Source organism: Ischnura elegans, chromosome 8, assembly GCF_921293095.1.
Source record: "Ischnura elegans chromosome 8, ioIscEleg1.1, whole genome shotgun sequence".
Lineage (NCBI taxonomy): Eukaryota > Metazoa > Arthropoda > Insecta > Odonata > Coenagrionidae > Ischnura > Ischnura elegans.
The window spans coordinates 106,973,376-106,980,529 of record NC_060253.1 but is presented as its reverse complement, the minus strand read 5'-3'; the positions used below and the strand labels follow the sequence as shown (position 1 = coordinate 106,980,529).

The 7,154-nt window shown below is 36.9% G+C and overlaps 1 long non-coding RNA gene across 1 annotated transcript; it reads right to left on the bottom strand.

Annotated features, from left to right (window-relative positions):
- Positions 1–470: 470 nt before the first annotated feature.
- On the bottom strand, positions 471–2,098 carry LOC124164391. Its single transcript, XR_006866049.1, has 3 exons — positions 2,055–2,098; positions 863–937; positions 471–550 (listed from the first exon to the last, which is right to left on the bottom strand). It is a non-coding gene; the product is annotated as an uncharacterized LOC124164391 (long non-coding RNA).
- Positions 2,099–7,154: the final 5,056 nt, after the last annotated feature.

Genomic DNA, 7,154 nt, shown 5'->3' with positions numbered 1-7,154 from the left:
AGATGAAGTTATCAATTTGAAAGGTAGACAGAGTTTGCTTGTGTAAACGGAAATCATTGAAGTACACCAACCTGTAGCAGTCTGGGGTGCCCATGTACCAAAGAGCCAGCAGCAGCTGCTTCTCTGCAGGCAAAGGCTTCCTGCCAGACCCATGAAGCCCCTTGGTCATGTCCAATGATGGCCCAATTAAATTGAGCACTTCATGGAATGTTTCAGGAAACATTTACAAGCTTATATGAAGACTTATACAAGCATTACAACAAAAATAAAGTCACAACGTGAGCTCACCTCTAAATAACGCCAATCGAACGAACCATTGCCAGACTTGGCTTTCCTCACCTTCACCTCCTTATAAGCTCTCTTGAGGACACTGACCTTTGCCTGCCATTGGCGACCAATGACCCCAATTCCTTCAGCTTTGGAGGAAATAGCTTCCGCTACTTCCTCCCACACCTTGGCAGGCGCTTGCTAGAGAAGGCACCCTCCTTCTCCCTGTTTACCTCAAGAAGGAGCAGGGTGTCCTCATGGCTCCAGGAGCAGCCCAGGTTTTCTGAGAATGAAAGAAAATAGCCAGTATCAAAATACACATTCCATAAAATAAATTGTACCACAGGTCATAGGAAAATATCATTCTAGTAGACTTCAAGTAGGTATGGGGAAGAAGAGACAAATAACACAATAGATGTGTCTAGTATTCCTTGTATGCATTTTTAAAGTAAGTACATTTTTTTTGTACAGATAATTGTGCAATTCCTCTATTTTAATGTGTAATCTGTAAAACGGCTTGTGCCCGTTAAAATAAATATTATTGTTAAAAGCTTTAAAAAGTTTTAAAATCAAAAACACCTAATGCTCATCTTACCTTTTGATTCTAGATCCTCCTGGTTGGAACTCCCTCCAAATCTGCTTTGCAGCAACATATGCAGGAACTGGGGATCTAAGAAATAGGTGGGCACATGAGAAAATTATAATGCCAGATACGATTCTTGTATAACTCATTTCATTGCAACATTGATACAGAAGAAATTCTACCGGATATGCCCTCAAAAATTTGGCTCATTAGTAAAGTTTAGTATCCTGCCCGAGCAGCCTTTGACCTCAGAAAGACAAACTTTTAACCCAATGGAATACTCCTGCTCAATTACTTATGCATTCGTTCCTCTCTTATGATCACAATGGCCCATGTCTTAAAAGACAACGTTTTCAAATAAATAAGTGGAATTCTGGTATGCTAAGAATGTACAGCACACATGATTCGACTCCCATAAAGTACCTTATTTTTTTCCGACGCATCAAATACGTTAATGAATACTTTATAAGTTAGGAAACGTCAACCACTGCCACTTGCTACGAAAATTTATGATGAACCATATTGATACTAGTAATTATGTATATATATGTATACTATAATAATCTCAGCTCGTGAACTTAAATACATATCAATAAGGTACAACGTTGTTCTGGGTGAGCGCGTTTATTATTTTTGCCATTACCATGCATGGAATGCAAAATATACAGAAGAATGTGAATAATGAAAACAAATCCATTACAATAAAAATTGATTTAGGAAACAAAGCTGAGGAATAATCCAGGTAAACGTCACATCCCATTAAATAACTGCCAATTCCTTCTACTTCCCAAAACCACGCCACCCCCAAAGTCAAAATAATGGAAATAATATCCACTACAAAGCTGGGATTACAGAATTTCGTAAACTGTATGCGATGAAACCCGAAGAACTTAATTTCATTAATCGCAACACGTCTGACAAGAATCTTTTAACTGAATTTATTCCTCAGTCGCCATGTGACCGGCCACATGGCGAGTCAAAAATATTATTCATTATATGTATAAAAAAGCATGGGCTAACAAAAAAACACTTAAGAATAAATTATGCTACATAGTAACTCGTTTTAAACTACAATTACCACAATCAACGGAATCATAACACTAAGGATGATATTTAACGAGCATACTATATAAGTTTAAAAAAAAAATAAATCGTAGTCATTGTATAAATGCTATCAATAAATACTTTATTACACTTCACTTACCATTTCTAGCACGTTGGCTATCCTCAGGCGAGAGAATAAATTCCTTGTGGTCATCTCACCCTTCAATTCTGATGTACACCGTCTCCATCTTTAAACTGAACTGACGCCTTTTTCCGCTTTCGCATCAACCGCATCAAGAATTTCTGATGCGAGCCGATGCGAGTTGATACTTCCGGAACCTCGAAAAATACTCAATCCGGGGCCGCATCAATGCTTGATTCAGAACGGCCAGATGTGCATCGATGCACATGATGCGTGATTCGGAACGCACCCCAGTATGACCGCCTGATATGGTTTTATGATGATCCTAAAATTATATACTTTCCCGCAATACTTGAATGAAAAGCTGAGTTGCCTAACTGATGTTCCGTAGGATAATTGAAATTGGTGCCATAAATCGTCATTTTTATGGCCATGGTAAAGGTAAAAAATTAAACACAAATTTTCCTCAATATAAAGAACAGTTTCAGAAAACAACAGAATTTAACTACCATTCTTGACATGCAAATTCTGAAAATAAATTACAAGTTCTCCCCACCAACTTGACAAACTCAATACAAATTACTTCAAATTTGACAAACTCACCATATAGACAGCTTTTAATTTCACCTTATTAAATCAGAATCAACAACACCAATATGCAACCGTTCAAAATCATGGCTTCATTCTAAAAAACGTTAATGACAAAGAAGCAGCCTGTGCAGCCAATATGTATGTGTAAAATAATAAATGATAAAATCCTATGTTCCATTATAAATGATGAATTCCTCTGTTTAATTACAAATGATACAAATATTTCCTCATCAAATGCCTCTAAACATTACTCACGATGAAGAAAAAAGGAGTTTACTCCTCTGGAAGTAAAAGCAAGAATACAATCCCAGATAAACATGGCGTATCGGGGCAATTTTCTAATCTGTCAAAAGTGAAATATGCGGTGGAAAAGGCTAGATAATATTCTCTTGGAATTCACATTGACTTTGATATCATTTAAGCACTAATATTGCAAAGCTTAGCAGCAGCTATACTGATTGCACAGCTCACTTTTGACCAGCTCTCAGCTGCACTGTATCTGTTGATAAAGCCTACCAAGACGAAAGGCCCAAATAAAATAATTTCCCAATATAGTTCTCATTGGAAGTAACTCCAAGAACCCACAACTCATGTAAAATAGAATCACCTAGAGTAGAAATGATATTCACCAGTGGTGTAACTAGGAATAAGCTTCGGGGGGCGGGGGGATGTTGGGGACAGAGGGGCGACTCCCCCCCTGGGCAACAGGGGAGGGCGGAGTCACCCCTCTACCCCCACCAGTCCGGAAAATTTTTGAAAAATGACATACCTGGAAATACATCTTCCATCATTTTGGCACTTAATATTTAATATTGAGCATATGCAGTCACTCTATATCAAAACCAGACAATAGCTTATAATATTTTTTTTATTTCTTTGAGGCTTTGGGGGGATCTATCCCCTCATCCCCCACATAGTTACGCCACTGATATTCATCTTATACAAATGGGAACATCATGTGTGGAAAATTTTCCAGATAATGGACATAAGCCTTTTCTAGAAAAACTAACTGAATGGCATATTTTAACCTAATGTATTCATCACATATGAGCATTCCCTGTTAGTTAACCTTAAATCTCAGGACAGCTGGCTGTCGGCATTTGTTAAGGAGTAATTATGCAGTAAGAAAGTCGTTTGTTTCAATTTGTTCACTCATCATCAAGGACATGAAAATTTTATCAAGATATAAAAATTGATCAGACATTGTCACCTAGATGCCACTAGGTCTTGAAACCCAGGTTGGTGATTGGATAAAATTATTTTCTACTGAAATCAAATTATGTATTTTAATTATTGGTATCCACAAAGTTAGGCTTTACCTAATTACACATATGCTATCCAAAATTTCATTCATACATATTCGCAAAAAAATTGTTACTTCAAAAATACCCATTTTACAATCCATTACCTACTTTTGCAAAATGCTGAAAATCATTTCTTTTAATTCAGGAGGCAAACATTTATTACCATTATCGTTTAAATCCTAGAGGTCAAGGGTCAAATCACGTTTGACTTGGTGAACAATGATCCAAATTCAGCCAATACCCAAAACTGATATGAGCAAATTATGCCTATGATACTTAGTGGACTTAGCTTAACTCTCTACACTCTCTCATCTACCTTTCCTTTGCCACAAGTTGAGGTAGAATTTCCAGTAGTGAATCTCAATTTCATCATGCAGGATGATAATTATATAAACTCAATTTTGTGACCACCTGAGGCAAGAAACAAAGAAAGAGAAAGTGAAGAAAGGTTGGAAGGAAGTGCCCTTTTTTTAGTGAAATGTTGCATTGCTGGAGAGCTGAGTTATTCAGTGCATTGAGAAGAATCAGTGTTTTGACAAAATTATGCATCATCTTTATGACGAGAAATGTTAAATTTTAAATTGAATAAAATAGAGATACATCGAAATATTCAGTGGTATCATGATATTTTTTTAAGGATTTACTCATGACTAGGTAAAAGCTCACTGCCTGTCAGGATTATAGGCTGATAGGGACTGATATAATGCTGTTTTCCACAGCGAGCACAGTGCAATTTTTCAGCAAAATTATTTTTTTCAGGGTGAAATTCTTGGATTACTGGGCTGGATAAATTGTGGGATGGACAGTAAAAATAGGTAAGTGTAATATTCCACATTTTTCATTGAAACTTAGACTATTCCTTAATTTTGTATGAGAAGCAGCTTGTTATTCTACAGCAGAGGGTCATAGACCAGACAGCACAATCCCTTCTACACAAATTGTAAATCACTTGTACAGTCACAAATTGTATTAATATTTGTAAAACCATGGTATTACCACTGTATTCCAAAACCTTGTAAACAAATCAATTAAATTACCATTGTAATACAGAGAAAAATACAGTAAAACCTCTTTATATCGTAACGGTGGGGACCAAAATTTGGGCATTATGATGTATAGAGGTTCACTACTGAGAGGTTTTAGTGATAGGCACCATTTTTTCATATCATTCAGAAACGAAAGGCACTACTGTCTCTAAAACCATTATATGTATGTGTTTAAACAAACATGCATGGATTAGTGAACATATATTTATTACCTATATACATAATAATTACAGAAAGCGTGTGCTATCACATGATTTTTACTACGATTTGAGAGAAAATTATGAGATCTCTCTTAATTCAATAGTCATTTAAAATGATTAGGATAGTTAGATACCTTTGTTCTTATTTACTGTTAGGTATGCTCTCATATGGAACAAAATGGCCACAACTAATGATTTATGTGAAAATTACAGCATATTAAAGGTATATAAGAAACAAATAATAAGTGTGAAACATTTATCACTGAAAATGCCATTCCATGTACATAATCGCAGCTGCATTAACGGTGTTTAGTTGTCTCGGTTTGATTTGAAGAGGTAGTTAGGCCGTCTCGGGGGTATCTCCTTGGTATGATAAGTGGAGGTTTTACGATATAAAGAGGTTCACTACAAAGAGGTTTGCCTATAAATTTACATGTAAATCTGATGGGACCGTAGGGATGGTATGATGTATGGAGGTTTATGACGTAAAGAGGTTCACTACATAGAGGTTTTACTGTATAAGCAAGATATATCAATTATTAAAACCATAATTTTTCCTTAGTCAAACAAGAGCAATACCTTTTTTATGAAGCAATGCGGCACTGTTGGTGTTAACTATTCGTGCAAGTTCTAGTGCATGCCTACTTCAGTTAAAAGATTTAATTAGTTCTTTTCAGACCTGACTCGAAACAAATAGTAAGTGCAATTTCCCACTCTCTAGTCTCTCTCCATCAAAAGGAAGTCAGGAAGTGTAATCGCATGGAAATTTCATTGAAACCTATTTGCGCAATTGTTTTATACCAACCCAAAATAATAATCAATGGGTAACTTCTTGGCTATTTTGCTTTTTGAGACTCAATGAAAAAATTAATTGCAACGAAGTTAATTCCAAGCCCATAGTTAACAGTTGCTTATTATTTGGTGACTTAACTATGGGTTTAGACATAACACATGATGAATCTTGCATTTGGAACTGTTACACAGTTGTATTACGAAAGAAATACAATTTATAATACATTCATGATTCAGCTTTGTATTACAATCATAATACATTTGCTTACCTGGTAGTTTGCTACATTTTCTACTATTGCTTACCTCTAGTTTTCTTACCTGGGAAATGAAATTACCAATGATGGAAAAAGCAAAATAGAAATAGTCATTACAATATCGCAAGCACAGAGGGTTTTCTACAAAGAGAAGAATCTACTTACATTTAAGAGTACAAGCATAGAAGTAAGGAAACAATTCATCGTGAGCTACATATGGAGCATGTTTCTCAATGGAGGCGAGACTTGGATGTTGGCAGGTGAAGAGAGCTCAAGAGTTGACGCATTTCACCCGTGGTGCCAAAGAGTAATGAAGATGAAACAGGCCGACCGAGTAAGCAATGACGAAAGACTGAGAGGAGTGGGGGACAGGAGGAGTCACCTTAAAGAAACCTCCTTAAGGAGAAGAGGGGACAACTTAGTTGGCCACATTATGTTCGAGTCATGATGGTCGAATGAAAACAAGTGTATGACAGGTGGAAGGGAAGAAGGGCCAAGGATGGTCTTGAATGAGTTACAGTCCCCATCAAAAGATTTAGGACAGTTTGTGGCACCACTTCTGCTCCCAGAGAAAATTTAGGTTCCCTTACTACTTTTTTTGTCATTGGCTATGAATCTTAAATATTTCGTTTGGGCATGAATGTATATGGTCGAGCGAGGAGAACGGACAAAAATAACACTCAGAAAAACACAGAAACACATAAAGAAAGGACACTCACAAAAAAGTTTTCAGACGTTTCAGCGGGTTGACCCGCTATCTTCGGTGCGGGAGGTGAACTGCTGCAGGCAGGGGAAATTCCTCCATTAGCCCTCCTTGGTGAAGTAGAGGGGGTGGAAGAAGGGGAAGGGGAGAGGGGGGAAGGGAGGGTAGGGTTTGCTTTGGCTGTTAGTGGGCAATGTTTAGCCCGGGCGTTTCAAATGCCTTTTCAAC